Source organism: Octodon degus, unplaced genomic scaffold (genome assembly GCF_000260255.1).
Source record: "Octodon degus isolate 3935 unplaced genomic scaffold, OctDeg1.0 scaffold00039, whole genome shotgun sequence".
NCBI lineage: Eukaryota > Metazoa > Chordata > Mammalia > Rodentia > Octodontidae > Octodon > Octodon degus.
Genome location: NW_004524615.1, coordinates 8,518,199 through 8,539,727, shown reverse-complemented (window position 1 = coordinate 8,539,727; position 21,529 = coordinate 8,518,199). Strand labels below are relative to the sequence as shown.

Genomic DNA, 21,529 nt, shown 5'->3' with positions numbered 1-21,529 from the left:
AGACAGACAGACAGACAGAGACTGAGAGAAGAGATTCAAGGAGAGAAAGACGAGAGATTCAAGGAGATTCAATTAGTGATTCTGCATGCAGCATCTAAACTTTTCTTCATTTATTGATATCTGGATTTCCAGTCTCTTCTCTCTTTATTGCCTCCTCTACTTATAGGTAGAGCTTTCTTGGTTTATTTGCTTTGTGTAGAGGAAGGGAAAAAGTCATAGACTGGAACAGACATGTATAACTGGTGAAGTGCAGAGAAATTAGCTGTTTTAAGACACAATATAGACAGAAGGCTACTTTACTGGTGTGCCTGCCACCCAGGTGACTCTCACGAAGAGAGTTTATTCACTTGAGGTGTTCAAGAAGGAATCTGGTTCTTTCCTTCATCAGCTACAGTGGTGGTCCCTAATCATCCTTGCATCAGGGACTGGTTTAATAGATCATTTTCCCACAGACTGGGAAATGGAATAGTTTTGGGTTGATTCAAACATACAGTATTTTACTGTGAATTTTATTTTTATCATTACTACACTGTAAATTTATTGATAGAATGTAATAATTATATAACTCATGCCAAGTGAAGTCATAGGAGTACCACATTCATTTCCCTGCAAATAGATGGTCCATCTAAGCATGATGGGACAGTACCACTCCAAGTGTGTCCTTTATGTCCAGCTTATTCCAAAATCTCATTTGGTTGCCATCACTGCAAAAAAGAAACTCTGTTTCACACAGATTTCAGGATATTCCACATTGACTTTAATTAATAGAAATTTTAGTATATGCCACATTGACTTTAATCCAAAATGGATACCTGACGTTATCCTGGACAAGCTTGTAAAACCACAGTCATTTGCAATTTCAAGTAATTGATCCTCTTCTAGCACGGACAAAATCAGTTCACTGACTTACATACAAGTAGGTCATGAATCCATTCCTTCCTGGCTTGGAGGTCTTTTGAGCTTGGAAATCACTGCTATGACTGTTCTGAAATCCCCTCTGTCGTAGGTAGGATTCACACTTCACCAATAGTACGGGGCTTCTCTGCTTTACCTGTGCAGTTAGTTAGCAAGAATGATATGCTCAATGTAGACACATTTAATGAAGGGACATCCTCCAATAATAGTTTCTGTTCTTCAGGTTCACATTTATTTTCTCTTCTGAGAATTTCTGAAGGTCTTGTTCAAACACAAATTTCTTGGTCTCAATGTGAGAAAGCACTTTGCAGAGTTCCATGGCTTTGTTCAGTACCTGCTCACCACATCAACAGAGCCTGCTCAGAGAATGGGAGTTGCCTACTGCTTTGAAGCTGTAATTTACGTAGGACTCTTACTATTTTCTTTCAAATGAAGCTTTCAATTTTGCCAGCCACTTTAGAGGTTTCTACTCTCAGTATTCAGTAGCCCTGCTCTAAGAAGCTTTCCAGTGTTATTTATGTTTTAGTAATTTTTAATTAGCTCAACACATGGGTTTACTGAAACTCTGAGACAAGTGGGCAATGTTAGAAGAGGGTGTCTCAGTTACTCTTCTCTAGGTGCTGGAAGAAATACCTGACAAAATGAAGGAAAGGTTTATTTAGCTCACAGTTGCTGGAGGTTTCAGTCCATATGCAGCTGGCTCCAAGGCAGGGCAGCACAGGGCAGAGAGCACCAGTCCATGGCAGCAGCAAAGAGCAAGAGAGCAAAATGGAGGAGTAGTGGCAACAGTAACGGAGAGAAAGTCTATCTCTCTGATACTACATTCAGGCTCTCTGCCCTAGGCTGGGTGTAGCACTCACATCCATAATCCCAGCAGTACTAAAACCCATAATCCCAGTGGATCATGAATTAGTCTCAAACTCTTGAAGTCCCCATGATTGCCTGATACATTGGGGGGACAACTAGCCACAAACCATAGCAGAGGTAGAGCTGAAATTCACAAATAAGATAATTGCTGGTTCTGACTTAGAGCCTGTCACCAGATACAACTTTATAACTGAAGTACATTAACTCATTTGCCTTTCTCAATCCTGCCAGCAGGTACAACTTAATTGTAACTTGACACTAATTGACAGAGTTTTGGCATCATCCTACAAGCAACTGATTTATGCTGGTCTCTGTGAAATGAAAACTCTCTGCTAATGTTAATCTGTATTTGCAGCCACTCCCCAGTGCTAGCATATCCATCTCTGCTCTACCTCAGGTCATCAGGTATTAGATCTTCCTGAGGAGCACATGACCTGGCATTCTGTATGAGCATACGTGACCGGTGTTGTTAGGAGCATAGGTGACCCGGCGTTCTGAGGAGCACATGACCTGGATTCCCCACATGCACATTTCATAGTAGAGTTACAAGAAGCTTATGCAGTTGCCCAAGCAGCAATGTAAGCAGTGTGTTATGGTAAGTGATTATAAATACAAACAGAGATTTGCTTGACTCTTGCTGTGCAGTCCAGTTGCTAATTGGCCTTTAGGAGACTGGTACCTCGTGTCTGTGTTTGTGGGTTGGAGATCCCTGTTTTGACTTTTTTTGTGGTTGATTTCCTTTACCTCAATTGAATGGATAACACAAAATCAACACATACTTGGATTGAGTCTTTGACAACATAATCCATGTGCAGCCTTCAAAGGTTGCTAGGAATATAGAAATCACTTAAAAATTATTAGCACTCAGGATTTACTGGCAATATCTGGGTTCTCCTGGTTCTAGAACTCAGACTTTGGTATGTAAGGTTATCATCAGACTTCATCGGTCATCTAGAATCATTGGATCATAATGTTTTTGTTAAACATAGAGTTCTAGAAACAGCATCAGAGGCATGCTAATTAGAGACAGTTCCTGTTTTATTTTCTGCCTCTATTTTCAGTTATATTTCATTTTTGTTAATGACAAGTTCTTATGGCCTTTAGTTTTTGGTAACTGTTCCCCAAATGTTACAACAAGCTCTGCAACTATCTAACCCTTGAGTTGATTGTTATTGGTTCAATGATGTTCTTAATAACAAGGAAATTAAACATTCTCTCCTTTACCTAATTCATTATTATTATTTTATTGTAAAAATGAAACTTAATAAGCACTGGGTATATCACTGTTCAGTGAGAGAAATATACAAAGTAGAAGATTAAAGTCTCCTATATAAAAATTAAAAGACTCTTATATGAGCCACTATAGAATTAGAGGCAGATTGAGCCATGAATATAAACAAATGTATTAAATACATGAAATGGAAAAAACTTTTACAAAAACTGAACAGTGAATATGGATTCAATTGAAATTGTAATATAGCCACATTGGGGAGAAGGAGAAGGAACAGAGGGTGTATGATGGGCTCAAAAATCCTCCACCATTCTTTCATGAATCAACAGAAATATATATATATATATATATATATATAATTTTATTTTTTTCTTGTAGGGCAAATATTTAAGAAAGCAATGGAAAGTGGTTACTTCTGGAAACTGAATGTGGAATTAGCGGCAAACCAGATAGGTAAGTACTGTGTTTGGTTCTATGCCTTTTTGAGTTTCTTTGGATTTTATGGATTTTTCTTTATTGTCCTTCCTTCCTTCTCCTTTCTTTCTTTCTTTCTTTCTTTCTTTCTTTCTTTCTTTCTTTCTTTCTTTCTTTCTTTCTTTCTTTCTTTCTTTCTTTCCTTCCTTCCTTCCTTCCTTCCTTCCTTCCTTCCTTCTTTCTTTCTTTCTTTCTTTCTTTCTTTCTTTCTTTCTTTCTTTCTTTCTTCTTTCTTCTCCGTCTCCATCACTTCCTCCTCCTCCTTCTTGATGTGAGGTTTTGCTCTATAATTTAGGCAGCACTTAAACTCATGCCAGCCTGGGTAGAATTCATGCAATCCTCTTGCTTCAGATTCCCAAGTTCCAGGGTGACAGGTGTGCCCCCCCATGGCCAGCTATTTTGTTTGTACATTTTGACAAAGATTCTTTCTGTGAGGTTCAGGCAGTCCCTGAGTTCACTGTGTAACGCAGGATGGCCTACAACTTGTTTCTTAAATTTCTTGAAGTAATTTCCTCAAACTTTCTTCTTTTATCGTGGTGCTTTCCCTGCCATGGCATTTGCATTTGCTTGCTGATGTTTTCAGAGAGCATCTCGAGGTCACGTGCAATGTAAGGAAAGAGCAGCCCACCCCGAACCGTGGACCACTGTTACCGCTTTAGGATTTTTAGCTCTAGGCTTACAGGACATCCTCACATCTTTGTCACTCTTTCAACTTCTCTGTCATAGAGGAAAACTAATTACTTCTTTGTTCTCTTAGGTTTACGTGCTATGTGGAAAGCCACACAAGTTTGCTACATTGTATACCGGAGTGATTTGTATAACAGGTAACTGGATGTTTCCCTATCCTAGATCATCGAGACGTTTCTAACAGTGAGTGTATCTAGTGATCAAAAGTGGATAATCTGGATGCTTTATCGCTTCTCTTACCTCTCTCCCAGAAACATGTGCCTCCTGTCCGTTGCGATCACTTGTGGGTAGGGCATGCGTGCCTGATGCATACGCTGATCTTGAATATAGGCAGTTTGGAGCATCTAAGAGAAAACAGATTTACACCTCATTTGTTGGAATTGTTCTGAAATGCTGTGTTTGTTTTCGAAAATGTGATGCTCTTAATTTCTTTCAGGGAAATGAAACACACTTACAGGGCTGTCAGGGGCTAAATGCTGTCACTCAGCCTCGGAGTGGATATTTTGGGCATTGTTCCAACAGACCATAATCTGAAAGATAATGACTCCGGTTCTGCTTTTCCCAGATGTTCCTCCTGGTGCGAGCAGCTGCCATTGTTACACTTGTAAACTCTACGCTTGGCAGAGCTTGTGATCGACTGTGGAAGACGCCGATGTCTGTCGGCTTCTGCCTGGCAAAGTTCTGTTCTGATTTAAAACGGGAGCAGTGTGGTGTCCTTTGAGTGACAAGAAGCCCCCTAGGAGAGCCTGGGGATCTCAGGTGCACGGCATGCACATCGCCTTGGATTTTCTCTTTCTCTTGCTTGAGTGAACCACTCTTGTGATGCATCATTTGAATATTCTTGGACTTCCTGAAAAACGTGCTTCAAGGACACATGCGCATGTCTGGGCCCTCAGCTGTCCTAATGGGAAGTGTAAGATTAACTAAGGAAGAATTTTCTGCTACTGTATGTGGAGGATGATTCCTCATCAGGAATTCATCTTTGTTCACCTGGGCCCCTTTGTGCCCAATGCCAAACTTGGAAGACAGCTGGAGACAACTAGAGATTCACACACACATAAGTTGTGCCTGTGTGGGTTGTGTTTGCTGTGTAGCGAAGGAACTGGCAACCTTGGTGTCTTTAGAATCCTTGTCCCCAGTTGGCTCTGTGAGAAATTAATATTTAGCATGGTCAGAAATAAAAGAAAATGGATTTAGTAGTATTATAATCAAAATAATTCAAATTTCCTGCATCATAAATCATGGAATGGTCCTAGACATCTCACCAGATGTGAGATAAACAATTTCAGGAACATTAATTCTTGGACAGCAGTCACCCTACTATTAGCTTTTCTCTTAAATGGTGATTTTTTAAATAGATAGTTTCCCAGAGTGTTGTGTATTTTGTTCAGTTGTATTTGAAAAAAACATATATTTCCAACTTCTCTCATTGAGGTGGTATTGCAGAGCAGAATCTTGAATGGCAACTTCTAATAAAAGAAAAAATGACCTCGATCCAATAAATATGAATATTGTTCAGTATTTCTTTGGGGTTTCAGTTTCTTTCTTTCCTTTTTTGTATAATTTCTCCTAGGCTTCAGCCTCAGAAGTACACTCAATATCCAGCTTTTGGAATCCACTCTAAATGCCCATCTTTTCTCCACTTACTGGCAAAGCTTTCAATTTGCATAAATCCTGCATTTCACCAAATTGTAGCATATCTCCTATCAGCTCTATTCTCCCTTGAAGTGGTTCCTCTTTTGGCTGCTCTGTTTCTACTTGTGCAGCCTCCTTTGCTCAATCACTCAAGTGTTCAATGTGGGTCATGATTGCTTATCAGTGGCATTCACAGGGCTCTGTGCTCCTTACACGTCCGAACTGTCACCTTTTATCCTCTGCTGCCGAGTGCATACTGTGCTCCACTGTAGTTGTTGAGGCAACATTTTTGGAATAAATGAATATATGTACATTAGCCTTTGCTTGCTCAGATATTTTTCTTAGGGTTAAAGAAATTAAGTACATGATCAAAGAATTTGAATGCCAAATCAGAAGTATCAAAATTATCAAACGAGAAGCTTCCCAGTCTCCTTCTGCATCTGCAAGCTCCTGCTGTCTCTCGTGTGTGTGACCAGGAGTCTTAGCCCCTTACACGTCCTTTGTTTCCTTTGGTGCACACAGACATGTACACACTTACAGTCTTTTCATTTTTGTATGTAACATCACATGTGTAGCATACAACACACACGTGTATGCTATTGTTTTTTATGTCAACTATTTGGGAAAGAAGATCTTGACATTTAATGTGATTATTTTGTTCCTCCTGTCTAAGCTGTACTACTTGGCCTGGTGAGGGGTCACCAGCCCTCATTAACTTTTTTTTTTTTTTTTTTTTTTGCATTGATAGACATGAAGAATGCCTTGAGAGGTTACCTTGTATCATTTCAACTCTGGGCGAGTGAATTCTTGGAATATAATAGCTGGCTCCACATTCACAGTGCTGACAATACCAACTTACCCCCAGAGGGTTGGTGCTGCTTTACTCGGGCAACACGTGAGCATCGCTGTTTCTCTGAAGCCTTGTGAAAGGCCCAGTTATCGACATGTATAATTTCCCCCTAAGTGGCTAGGGACAGTGTGTTTGTGCGAATTTTTCCTCTGGAGTTCACTTAGAGTAAGTGCTGCTGCTCATCTTTCCACATGTGTAAAGATCACTTTTTAGTGAATGGCATGTTCATGCCCTTTCTGCGTGGTGTTGGGTTGGTTTCTAATTAACTAAATTGCCAAGGCTTGAGCCTTAGGAGAAATCTGAACCTTTCTCCTCCGTTCTTTTCCCAATTACTACTAAAGCCGACCACTAAAGTCAGCTCAACTTGGTTTAGGATGAAATTTCATGCTAAGAAACTAAGGAAATCCATTTATCTATCTATCTATCTATCTATCTATCTATCTATCTATCTATCTATCTATTTATCAGACACAGGATCTCACTACACAGACTCACAGTGATCCTCCTGTCTCAGCCTCCCCAGAGCTGTGATCACAGACGTGTGCCACAGTGCCCGAGGTTCTGGGGTAGCACGGCACTATCTCCCCAGGGCTAGAAAGCCTTGATTTTAAGCACATTTATCAAACTCTTGAATTGAGTTTTGAGACTTAAAGACGTTTCCCACTTCAAAGCTACAAAAGGATACAGCTACACCTTATTCTAGTATTCTTGTGGTGTTTTGGATACTTTTCTCTCATTGCTGAGACAAAATACCCAATGCCCAAGATTCAGAAAGGAAAGGTTTACTTAGTTGACAGTTTATGGAGGTTTCCGTCTATAATCAATTGGCTGTAAAGCAGGGTGGCACATGGCAGAGGGGCGAGAGTTCATGGTAGCAGAAAACAGCAAAAGTGGCAGGAGCAAACGAGGCAGAGAGCAGAACCTCTTTTGCTCCCCTGTATGACTGTAAGCAGGCTACCTGCACTAGGGCAGGTGTACCACTCACCTTCTGTTGCAAAGGCTCCGGATGTTGACAAAGTGAGGACTCCGACTCCCTGCTGAGCCACTTAAGCTTCTGGGCTCCTCAAGTTGACATGCTTTAATGATTTTTCACATAAGCATTAGTTATCATTGGAATTATTATTGTGCTGTACAAACGTGTCACAAGATTTGATTCCCATTTGCTTCAAATTTCTCACTAGCTGTTTTTTCCTATACTTTGCTTATATTTTATTTTTTATTAGGAAATACCTGCAGCACAGACTGAGTGCCCTTCTTGCTGGGCATCTGTGCAGGTGCAGTGTGCATCTTAAGTCTCTTACTCCCCGCCCCCTCTCTGCTCTGTCCAGCTCTCATTCCCATTTCCACTTTTTCTTTAAGTCTCCTTTTTCCACCCTTTACGCCTTTGTTCCCTTCACTTTCTCTTGTTGCTCTTCCCATTTGAAAAAAATCCCCCCATTCCTCATTATATAGAAATCTTTTTTCTACAGCATCATTACATAAGTTTCATTTTGCTCTTAATGCTTTGGGCTTCTCATAGGAGATAAGCCATGCACTGTTTAATCTTTTATTCATTTGTTACAGGGTTTTGCTATGCAACTCAGACTCCTAGTGGTCCTTCTGTCTCGGCCTCCTCAGTGCTGGGGTTACAGGTGTGCGCCATCACACCCAGTTTCGGTGGCTGGTGCAGCGCTGGGCTAGCATGGCATACAGTACTGGGGCTCGAACCTGGGTGCTTGTGCTTGTTAGGCAGGTGGCTTAGATCACTGGGCTATCTCTCCAGCCACCAATATCTACTCTTACACATCTGAAATATTTCACTTGACCGCACTGCATCCATTGACCTATGTATTGGTCAGGGTTTTACTTAGAGGAACAGATATAATATAAGGAACAGATATTAACACAAGATTTACAATGTATAAGGAATTACAAGGTTGGCTTACGACAGTCAGCCGCAGAGTCAGATGGAGGAGTGTGCAGACGCCGTCTGCACACTCCAAACTGAGGAGTTCAGTCCCAAGGTCTGAAGCTCACTGCTGTGCTCCGTGCAAGTCTCTATTTGTCAGCGGATGGGTCTGCGAGGGAAGACTGAAGAGTCCGCGACAGAAGGTGGAGGATCCAAGCCGGAGGTGGAAGAGTCTGCGCTGCAAGCCAGGCGACGACGTCCAAGCCGAATGAGAAGACTGAAGTTCCAATGAAGTGAAGTGTGACTACTTCCTCAGCGCCTTTATATGGTCTCTTTGTGCTGAGTCTCTCTCGGGGTAGAACCAATTGTGTCCCAGGGCGGGACCCCCACCAGCCGGAAGTGCACGGGGGAGTCATCCAGCCAAGTTGACACAATGCATCAACCACTACAACCTACAACTAGTTATTTGGACCCCTTGTTGAATACTCTTGTTTTGCCCATTTATTCAATAAGGTAGAAAACAACTTTTACTTCATACTAACTTCTCACTTTTAAATTGGAATTTTCCTAGACATTTTACATTCTGCATTATATTTGATGGCTTGTGTAAGCACCAGCACCATAGCGTTTTATGTACTAAGACGAACCCAGAGCCTTCGCATCTCCAGCTCATTCAATTATTTTGGTTTCAGGACAGAGTCTCAGGAGGTCACTAAGTTGCCAGGTTGAGCTTGAATTTTACTCTTTCTGTCTCTGTCTCCCAGGTGGTAGGATTACTGGCATGTTCAGCCACTTTTATATTGTCATTGATACCCTAAAATATACACTTCAATATGTAGCAACACCAGTAATTCTTTACTGCTCTTCTGGTTCAAGTATTTCTTCAGGACTTTATTTCTCCTTATTAATGTTATAACCATGGGTCTAGTTCCAAATAATATGAGTTTGGCATTTTATTAGCTGCATTCCAAGTAAGCAAATACATTTGCAGAGAGAGAATTGATTTTGTGTTGCTTAAATTTTCCTCTGTGAGAGCATCTTATATACTTCCTTTCATTGAACTCTTGATTTTTGGTTTACAGTGTAGTTTCAGTGTTGTTTTCATATAAATACAATTACATAGGGATGAAATTTTATAAAAATTCATATAAAATTTATACAAGTCATGTTAAATTTATTCCGAGGTGTTTTGTAAGTTAACATTTTAATATGAAATAATTCTTTCCATTATATCTTCTAATTTGTTATTGTTTGCTTTTATAAAGTAATTGATTTCTTTATATCAGTCTTTGTTCTGAGTATTTTATGAACTTCCATATTGTTTATGGTATTTTTATTATACTTTAGTTTTATACAGGTATTCATCCAGTTAGTTCAATTTGATACTTTTGGTTCTGTTCTTTATGTTTTATAAATCACTTTTATTATTTTTGTTTTATTTTTGCCCACTTCCTCTTTTTTAGTATTTATTTATTTATTTATTTATTTTTATGTACTTAGTACAGGGTCTATAGGGTCTCACTATGCAGCTCAGACTCACAGTGATCCTCCTGTTTTCAGCCTCCCAAGCGCTGGGATTACAGGCGCACACCATCACACCCACTCTCAATCGCTGGCTCAGGGTGTCCTGGGGGTGGAGCTGGCAGGCACACTGGGAAGCGAACCCTGGCCCCTGTGTCTGCCTCTAAGCAGGTGCTTTAGTCCACTGAGCTATCTGGCCAGCCCTTGACTTTCCCTTTTATCGTAGTATACTCACCTGACTTCAGTGAAAGTGCTGTTTTCTGATTATCGTTCCTTTCTCTGTGTATGTATGTATGTATGTATGTATGCACATATGTATGCATACAATTTAGCATCTACACAATTGCATTTAATATTTGTATGAACTTTGGTCCTGCGGAGCTGGGCTCTCCAGGAGGCTGAGACAAACGCGAGACTGCCCAGGAGAAACGCCTGCGAACTCTGAAGGGCTGCGAGGGGGAAGAGGCTGGAGGGGCGGCATGCTGCGTCGCAGGCCTGCCCCGGACAGTGGAAGTGAAGCAGACCAGAAAAATCTGTGGCTCCCGCCCTGTGTAAGATCTAGTCGCGTCACCGAGATGGGAGACCTGTGCAGTCCTGAAGGAGGGCATCCTGCAGGCCTGGAGGATCAAGGTTTCTGGCGCCTTTGCCGAGATTACACGCAGCAGGAAGTGATTCGGTGTGTTTGGGGGACCCAGAGAGAGACCCTCGAGGGCGCCACTCTCTGTGCTCCCCCGGCTAGCAGTCTCTGAAGGGGAGCTCCGAAGAACAGGTCTGGGACTCCCGTCGTGTCTCACTACTGGTTCTCATTTACATTTCGTAGAGTATGCTCACGTTCCTCCTCCAGAGCACGCTGGAATTCTCCGCAGGGAAGGGCGGCGTTCCCACAGCCCTGCAGGTGTTAGGAAGCTCCTCTGCTCAGAGACGGACAGGTTGGGTCCATGTCGCTAACACACCTGCGACCCAAAATGAAGCAAACATATGAAGCACAAATTTTACACCTGAAAGTGGTGAGTTTAGAGTAGTTGTTTATCATGGTTTCCTCAGAGACAGCATAGAAAAGAAGGAAAAAACGTAATGCCCTTTGAGCTGGGAAGTAGGAGAAACATGAATCTTTTAAAATCTGCAAAGCAGCTCGTAACAGACACAGGAGTAATTGGGAGGCAGGTAAGCCCACTGCAAGCCCTGGTTATCATCACTGATTAATTCACTCTGAGCCGGTCCTCCTTTGGACACAGGGAAATAACATTTCCGGGCATTTGTTTTGCAGAGGCATGGTCATGTGACCACACTGTTTCCAGTGGAATGGGAGTGTGCACGTCCTATAAGTGTGGATTTCTTTTTTCACTGGATTCTGATTACGGTGATGAGGAAGCGGGAGTTGGGAGATACACAGCATAGAAGAGCTGCTCCTGAATGCTGGCTCTTTGTCAAGAAAACCCACCCAAGCTTCTTACATACAGGGGAAATAAGCACAAACCAAGTTTGAGATGTGCCATTAATTATTGAGCCTACTCATTACTTAGAATGCTGATATATAACCTAGTGAGAATTGATGTTAATGCATAAAGACTATTTAATTCACAGTAGTTGCTCAAAAATATTTAATTCCTGCCTTCCTTAGTGGCATGTCCACAAGGCATTTGAAAAGGCACAGCTTTTAAATAATAAAAATAAAATTTAAATAATCTAAATTTAGGCTATCTCCAAGATCTAAATAAATCATAGTCAAATTCTTATTGTTATTTTACAGCACTTTATCCCTGTAGAAGATAACAGTAGATGAGCCATCCAACAGGAGGAGTATGTTCCATATTTTTTTGGTTCTGGGACCATCATTACTAACTTACATAGTTAAAAGAAAAACCTCATTCCACAAGTTATGAATTATCCTACAATAACAATGTAAAAACAAGCTTTTGCATTTTTCTTAGACAACAGTTACGACAGGGAACTTCTGGGCACCCACCAATGTCTGCGAAACAACGAACTCAGCAACATGCAAAGAGATGCTTTTGCTGTGGCAGTTATTTTAGGCATGTGCATTTTAGCTGATATGAAATTCGCAACAAACAACAGGAAATAATCACGTACCCTAATTAGTATGAGCAACAAAGATTTCCACCGATCCAGTGCAGCCCCACCCTTCACTGTGTTTCTAATGCCCTCCCTGCCTCTGTGCTTGGATTTGAGGGCCTGCGCATAATTACACAAAATAACACAGCTACTCTGCTGCCAGGGCCAGCAGGAAGCGTTTGCACTCCCATCTCACTTCAGCTTCCAAGGAATTCTTTGGATTACATATTCACCACCACTTGTAGATGGCCTCAGTGAAGGAAAATCGTAAAAATGGGAGTGGACCCAAGAGTGCAGAGGTAAATCAGGACTGGATTACAAATTCAATTGGTGCCAAACCCACCTTTCCTTCCACCAGACAGCACTAATTTACCTGGGATTATATTTGTGAAATTGCAATGTATTTCCCCAAACAACTGAAATCCTAAACTTTTAATAATTCGTTTGTAAAGGAATATTTCCGAAGCCCAATGTTTTGGAAGATGTGTCGCTCCTATACATATTGTGTGTGTCTTGTGGGCCGTGTAATCATAAAAGAATGCCAATTTCCATCACCCGCTTTTCCAGGAGCAGGCGACAGTCTCCTTGTGATGTGCTCTCCTTCATGCATTTGTAGACCTTACAAAGGCAGGGAAGGGTGTGGCGTTTCCGAAAGTATAAGCTCATTTTCTATTTTTAGTTAGTGTGCATCAGTTATACAGATTGTCTGCTGGGGCATTTTGGTACCCACATGAAATGCACTTTGGTCATTTCCACCCCTTATCACACACCCTTGTTCCTTCCTCCCCCCCTCACTGCTGCCCTTCTTCTTCTCCAGTGGTCTCTCTTCTACTGTTATGTCACCTCCCTTTCCCTCTTTTTTTTTTTTTTTTTTTTTTTTTTTGCTTAAATATCACAGGAAAGCTCAAATATGCTGCATTTTCTCTCTTCAAGTCCGGCTAGTCTTGTCTATCATGGTGACCTTTCAGTCGTTGTGTACTGCTAACACAGAAGACTCCTTTCCGAGGTATGAAGGCAGAACTGGTGGTTACGATCTAAAACTGATTTATGATGCTGATTTTTTTCCCTTGGGAGTCCTTGAAATTCCGTTTTCTCTTACCTTTGGTTTACCCATAGGATAGACATGGTTATGTTAATGTCTGTCCCATAGAACTATTGTGTCAACTTAATGAGGTGCATAAAAGCTGCTTTGAAATTTAGAACCTGCTATGCAAGCTTTACCTATCATTACCACTAAATTGGGAAGATTTTGGTGCTCTAGTTCTTCAAGCAGTCTAACAACAGCTCAGATCTTTGAGAATTTACTCAGCTCTTTTGCCGATGGCTTGACTCACAGCACAGTGTCCTTGCACTACCTGTTCTGATTGGTTAGGGAGGGACTGTATCCTTGTTATGCAAGATTGTGCGCGCGTGTGCGGGGGGGGGGTGTTGTGTTAGACTGTGGAGAACATATGTACGTATCTGTACTTAGAAAGTGCTCTTTTCCTTCTCTTTCAGCACAGTAACTTTCCTCTGACCGTTTCCTTTAGCTGCCTTTCCAATCTCTTTTCCAACCATGCCTCTTCTGTGCACTTGTGCAGTGGCTCTGCTCTGTGTGTTCCTTCCTTCCAGGTCTGAAACTCCTCCCACTGCTATCTGTTGAACTGCCTCCAAGTTTTCTTGGTGCTTTTGAATTTGTAGTCACAGTTCACTGAATCAAATCACAGAAGAGATAAAGGCTGACCCAGCATTATGTGCTATTTTCAAAGGGCTGCTCATGGGTGTTTTATAATGAACGTTAAATCTAAATACTACGTTGAAACTAAGTGACAGACTGTATTTAAAGTTTCATAACTCCTTCAACAATCATTAGGTCTTTTGCTCATGGAGAGAATAAATAGGCAATGTGTTTTTAACAAAACACAATGTGAAATATTGAGAAAAGAGAACAGAACATGGGGGTGATCGTGAACCCAGATACAATGACTAATGTCATGGTCAAGTGCACATGTTTATGGAAGTTGTTTTCAGGGACAGGTGGATGAACTGTTTGCCATACATAAATTTCAAAATATGATATAATAAAACAGCAACTGGTTGGGGTTGTCCGGAATGTGGATGAGGGGCACATCCAAACATATAATATAGACAGCTTATTAATTTCACCTAAACCCGTGAAGTGCTACTACCTCTATCTGTTTTGGCCATATTTCGTGCATTTTGTGAAGTTTGGTGGTATCTGGCTTTAAGGGCTCATGAGAGGAGCCCCTTATGGAAGGCCCTGGCTCAGGCAGGGAAGCCTCCTCCTCTACAGGCAGAAGGATGGCCGCTCAGGCTGCAAACTCCTCCTGGGGTGGTTCTTGCCACCCTAAACACTGTTCTGGGAACCTCTTGTGTTGGTGCGGCTCAGCCTCAGGGGCAGCGGCCAGGGGGCACATCGGCTTGTTCACGTGCCAGTGTGGGGGAGTGTTGGCATTAGCGTCCTGCATCCCGGATACTGAACTGAGACTGCAGTGGCCTCCTGGAAAGGCAGCACGTGAGAGGGAGCAGGAAACGTGAGGTGTGCCGAGCCTTTGCAGATTGTTTCTGATCATTAGTCTTGAGAGAGATGAGGAACTGTGTCATAGTGCTAAGGATGTCTAAAACATTATTTGATGTTACGCATGTGCAGTTTGGCAGCATCTTCTGCGGTCAAAATTATGCTCTCAGAAAAAGTTACAATGGCTTTTATCTCACCTCCCTCTATGGACAAGAAACCAAATCAAATGTTAGCTGTATTTTCTCTACATTTTTGCATCGTATTCAGTAAAATAGAGGCTTTAACTTCAAAAATTTGTCAGAACAATACATTTTCCAATTAAGACAGTGCACATGAATTTTCAACAGTAATTTTAATAATATTAAAATGTCAAAATATTCTGTTTTCTCTTACATATTTTACAAAATAGAAATAAAAGTCTCTGAAGGATCATCAAATCACACGGTCAAATTCAAGTTATGCCTGCAGAATTTGATTGGAAAGTGGTTTTTTAATGTGAACAAGTTATTCCCTCAATGGCAGGGTCCATGTCCACAACAGGATATGCTGTGAAGGGGCCTTCAATGGTCAGGTTAGGAGCTTAGGTAATGAGACCAACGTGGAAGGTGAGGAGCAGGCGGTCACAGAGCTGTCACTGTCTCTGTGCTCAGTCCCACTATGTCCATATCCAGGCATCTCTACCTTCTTGCAAGAAGAGAGATAAGTCATATTTTCTTGCATTGCCCTTTCTGATGTGTGACGATAGGGTAAGAGACTACTTGGAAAGCAGTTGGTCATTACTTTCTTTTCTGGAACAATTTAGGGACTCTGAGTCTATCCTGTAATATGAAAGCTGGAACCCAGACAGGATCTGGCCCTGGCCGCCCCTCCCCTCAGGTTGTCCTGCAGGCCATTAGCATATCACGTGCCACACATATCCCCTGGTCCTTGGTTTCAAGTAAGCTGGCAGTTTTGTGTGGGGCATTTGATCTGTTCTAAGCATTTATTTCTGTATTTTTATTTCAGTCTGGAATAGAATTTGGAAGAGTTCAAGAGCTCTTTTGCTAACTTTCTCAAGTGGTGATGTCCTTCAAGCTTGAAGACCACAGATTTTAATGGCTTCTGCTTTAATCATTGCTTTTGACAGAATCTTTTCATACCAGGTGTGCTATTTTAAAACATTGCCATGTTGTCTGCTCATCTCTAAAACTTCCTTGAGATCTCTTGAACCTGTAGGTTGTTTATATCTCTTACTCGTAGACAATTAATATATGCTGAGTATTCATAATGCTAATTAATCCACAAGAAGAGAAAATAATGAATCACTGTGGTGATACATATTATAAACTCATCTGATTGCTTTTTTCATTTTGATTACTGGAAAATCAGTCATTTCCTGGCAGTTAATCAAATACCACAGTGATTCCCCCCATCTGAGTTCTAGTTATGTTGTTTATTCCACTTATTTTTTGACTGATAAAATTTTTTATAACTGTAACTATCTTTCAGATTTGATTACTGGTGCAGTTCACAAACTCATTTTTTCTCATATATCTTTTCATGTGATAAAAAGTGATAGCTTATTTATCAGTTGGTTAAAATGTTATTTCATTAGTGACAGTATTATACACTTATATAGCCATAAAATTACTATCGTTCAAGAATTTTTCATGGAACTCTTATTTAGCAACTATGTTTAATTATGATATCAAAAGATGTATGGGTTTTTTACCCTTTCTGCTCATCAATATTTGCCTCAAGAGAGCAGAATTGAATCTTTCATTTTTGACATAATCAAGATCAATAGACATAATTAAGATATACTTAGACAAAATTGTCCATTCCTTGGTTTCAAGGCCTTCTTCTTTTTCTTTTTTTCTGGTGGAACCAGGGATTGAACACCGGCCCTCGTGCTTGCCAGGGAAGTGCTTATTCCACTGAGCCATCTCCCCGGCCCCTTCAAGGTCTTCTTATCAGTTATTCCATGTCTGCTTCTTTGGTAATTAACTTCTCTCTTCCTTCCGGATTATGCGTTGTGATAAAACAGGAATGAATACAATAATAGTTCTGTACAACCATCACCACCTTCTATTTTCAGAACTCTTTATCTTTTGAAACTAAATCTCTATGCTCACTAAACAACTTCTTTTTTACCTACTTGCAGGATTTGTCAACTGCTGCTCTACTTCTGTTGATATTTTGGCTCTTGGAGGTACTTCCTATAAGTAGATTCATGCAGTATTTGTCCTTTTGAGATGAACTTGTTTCCTTTCTTTTCACATATTAAAATTTTTAAAAAAATTATTCATCTACTCTTGTAGGAAATGAACAATGGCTACTATAGTGCATATTGCTATCTTCAAAGTAGTTGCTCAGATTACAAGATACAGGTGTACAAAAATAGAATATGAGCTTTGCTTCTTTCGTATTTTACATAGTGTTGTGTCTTTTGGTTGTTTCCAAGGTAGACTGTATGTCCAAATTTCTTTTCTTTTTAAAGTTGAAAAATATTCTATTGTATACATATACCATTTTTATTGTCTAAAACTTATAGAAAGACAGTAGATCTCTTCATGCTTCTATAAGCATATACAACTATCTCTTGGGGACCCTCTTTTCAATTCTTTTGAGAATATACCAAGAGATAGTACTATGGTTTGTGTCTAGATGTCCTCCCAGCTCCTCCTGCAGTCATGCAGTGAACTTCTAGAGTTTTTGATTGGTCCAGGGTACAATGCTGGGTTTATGGGTGTGAGTGCTACACCCACCCTGGGGTGGATAGTCTGAATGCAGGAGAAAGGAGGGAGAGGGGCTTGCTTTCTGCCAATCCTCCATTTTTGCTTTTTCTGTCTTCCACCATCATGAACTGCTGCCTTCTGCCATGTTCTACTAAGCTATGGAGCTAGCCAGGTATGGAATGAAGCCTCCACAAACTGTGAGCTAAATAAGCCTTTTCCTTTCTTAATTCTTGGCATCAGATATTTTGTCTCAGCAATGATAGAAAAGTAACGAAGACATGTGGAATTGCTGGACTGCATACAATATTCTGAGGAACCACCATGTTCCTTTTGACAACAGCTGTAACATTTTACATTCCTACCAATAATGCATGAGGCTTTAGTTATGTCACCATCTTTTTCCAACACTTGGTTCATCTGTTATTGTTTTAAGTTTTAAATTTTTGGTATTCTACCTATACTGATAGCTGTGAGGTAGTATCTCATGGTATTTTCTATTTACTTTTCATTAATATACAGTGATGCTGAACTTGTTAATGTACTTACTTAGTATTGGATATCTTCTTTGAAGCATCGTCTACAAGAACTTTGACTATTGTGCATGCCATAGTTTTAGAAGTTCCATATATTCTGAGAAATTAGTCTTTTATCAAATATAATATGCAAGTGTATTTAGTCCATGGATTGTCTTTTCACTCTGTTGATGGTTCCTAATGCACACATTTTCAGAATTTTTATAAATTTTACTTTATATGTTTTCTTGTATTGTCTATGTTTCAGGTTTTTGCATGATTATTTTGATATTGTGAATGTTTGACTTTACCTTTAGTATTCTTTTTTTTTTTTTTTTTTTGGAACTGGGGATTGAACTCAGACCCTTGTGTTTGCCAGGGAAGCGCTTAGTCTCCTATTCTACTGAGCCATCTCCCTGGACCCTACCCTCAGTATTCTTGCTCTTTGATTTAGTAGATTCTTGTTGGCCACCTGTTCTCCTGCTTTTACTCTGTCCCTGTGCAGACTAGCAATGGCATAAACATAAAACTATTCTTATGCCTGACCTCGATCTACACAATCACTCAATGTAGAAGCAGATATTTTTGTACATCTAAAACTCTCAAAATATCCACTGAAATGAACACATTGCCCTGAGAACAAAAGTCCTCTGTTGATTCTCAGTCTGAGTTAATGATGCCATTATGTCCTACCTGCTCAAGGGACAGAGCTACAGCTGTTCTTACTTCCCCATTGCCTCTTCCCAGCCTACATCTGATTGGAACCCCCTTCTGTTGCTTCCCTGGTTTTATGAAAGTACTGGTGGAAGGGGGAAATGTGAAGATCCCTACTTCTTTTTCATTTATGTTGACTCTGAATGGTCAGTGACTGCTTTTTACCTTGTAGGAAAATCAATTGAATGCCTCTATAGAATCCATGTAATCGCTATTCAGCACCCTTCTTGATATATGTTTCTGAAGATGTCTATATTTTGATAGAGAGATGTTTGATATAAATGGGTAGAAAATATCTTCAGATAACAACTACTAATATGCATACAGTGAGGTTAAATTCACAGCAGTAAATTGAGGAGATCTTCATGGACCTCTAGAAGACGTTTCATGGGTGTCCACTTTTCTCTTTGTCCTTTAAAAATTCCCCCCATGATATTTTAAAAATAAATGATAGGGAATTTGGTATTTTAAACATCCATAAGACATTTTCTAAAACACTTTTTTGGGCCAGGGAGATAGCTCAATAGAATAAGCACCTGCCTGGCAAGCACAGGGCCCTAAGTTCAATCCCCAGTACCACAAAAAAAGAGAAAGAATAAACCACTTTTCTCTGTGTTAGCTGGGTCAAGAAATAAATTTAACTTCCTTAATCTGTAAGTGTAAGAACAGTAACCCTCTAATTAATAGTTAATATTGCAAAATATTTCCAAATGCTCCTAGAAGTCTGCTACTGTCTGTAGTATCTACTATTTTAGGTCACCTTCCCTTCTACCTAGATTTTTTTTAGTTACTTGTGAACTATTATATTTTCTTTCTTTTTCTCCTTCCCCATTATTTTCCCATTAACCTCAGATGTTTTGCTAGAACAAAACAACTGATAATTTCTCTTTTTGCCAAAATCTTTCAAATTTTAGCACCTATCAACTACAATCTAATACTAACTCTTTAGCATGATATCTAACATAAAATAACGTGATCTCTCTTACTGTAGTGTTTTAATAAATACCATCATATAAAGCATACAATTCACATGCTTTGCTGTTTCTAACTGGGCCAATGTCTTCTTATATCTCTGTTTTGGCACTGTGGTCTCTACCTGTGTCTCCTTTCTTCTTTGTCAAATTCCAAGTTGCCTCAGAAACTTCACAGAGCATGTTCTTTGTGAAGCTTTTGCGGCTCTGCAGTAAAGATTCAGGAGCTCCAGTCTGCGCACTCATAGTACGTGTGTCACTTTGCTAGGCTTCACTTACATGTTAATTTCGAATTGCTTAACAGATTGTGTGAAACCCTCCAGGCCAGGCCCTTGCTGATGTCTTCATTTATATCAGAATATAGCTCAGTGTGAAGCAAAAAACAGATGGTCAAGAAACTCCATGTGCACACACAAATCAGCACAGGACAAGGCTTATAAATCATCCATACTTACAAGGATATGCGTGTGTGCTTCTTTTTCTAGTAAAAGTGACTTTAGGAGCTTGTATAAGTCTTGAGATTAGTAATACTGATAATCGAGATGTAGCTGATTTGAATTCTTTGGTGCTCACATGAGTGTGGAAAGGTCTGGAAGCATCTTGAAAACATTCAGCAGAACTTTTAGAATGAAGTAATTATAAACGTGAAAGCACATTAGGAAACTGATTTTTATTAAATATAAAGAGCAAAAGATGATTTTTTGAGTTAGTGTCACAAAGAAACTTCAGAAAAAGAACTCCTAACATAAAAAACAGAAATAGAAACTGAATTCACTTATGTTTTCTCAAGTTCACAGGTAATTGCTCTGTTTTTATTGAGTTCATTTTTTAAAAATTGTTTGTGGAAATGGTGACGAAATTAGGTTTTATTTCATCAACATGACATCTCGTGCAGATTACAAATTTCTATATGTGAATCTTTAGGTTATAGAAAAACTGCTAAAGAGTATTTTTTTATGAAACAAGGTGAGCTTTGACCCAAAAGGCCAGATTTTCTATGAACATAAAAAAAATTAACTAGAGAATAGCTATGTAAATAATTATGTTATGTGACAAAATGTTAAATTTTATTGTCTTGAATTATTTAGTAGATATTGTTCATGAAATTTTGCTACTCTTAAGTAAAATTTCTTTTATCATGTAAACTCTTCACTAAGAGACATATTCAAAATCTCTTTTTGAAAAGATGATACAATTTATGGATATGAAATTGAAAGTAACATCTTAGGGAAATTCACTAACAGAAATACAAAAACGTGTTATTTTCAAAAGATAAATTTTTGCAAAAATCCCCAAATACATAGGTATCAAAATACATTTAAATAATTTAAAATGAAATCTTATAATGAGCTAATATGAGTTTATTTCAATATTAAAATATTTATGTGTGGAATTATAGTTGATATGGAGAAAACTTGAACATATCAGGATAATGAAGTTGCTTGACTTAGATGAATTTTAAATTTATTCTAAGTTTAATATTTTTTCATTTTTGAATGCTATTATATTGTACTTACCTACAATTCTGAGATAATCAGCTCATTCACTTCCCAAGAATGAAGAATGATTGGTTCTAAAGATTATGATTTTGATGTCTAGCAGCTTAAGTCTTTATTCAGAAGAATAATGAAGGAAAGGATGAAAAATGAAAGACAAAAAAAATGAAATGTATTTGTAACAGCTGAAAATACATGTTCAAAAAATATATAGGGCTGGTGAAATAGCTCAGTGGATTGAAGCACCTGCAAAACGGGCATAGGCCAGGGGTTCGATCCCTGGGCCTGCCCTGCCAGCCCTGCTGCCGCAGTGCGTTGAGATGGCATTCAAGACTGGGTGTGGCGGCACGAGCCTGTAATACCAGCTGGGATTACGTGTGCGCACCACCACGCCCAGTCACAATTGCCGTCTCTGTGCGCCCCGGCAAGGCAGGCCCGGGGATCAAACCCCTTGTCCATG

The 21,529-nt window shown here is 39.7% G+C and overlaps 1 long non-coding RNA gene across 1 annotated transcript; it reads left to right on the top strand.

The window, feature by feature from the left end:
• Nucleotides 1-8,721: 8,721 nt before the first annotated feature.
• Nucleotides 8,722-12,721, top strand: LOC111816755. The gene is made up of 3 exons (XR_002821088.1): nt 8,722-8,840; nt 12,314-12,318; nt 12,709-12,721. It is a non-coding gene; the product is annotated as an uncharacterized LOC111816755 (long non-coding RNA).
• Nucleotides 12,722-21,529: the final 8,808 nt, after the last annotated feature.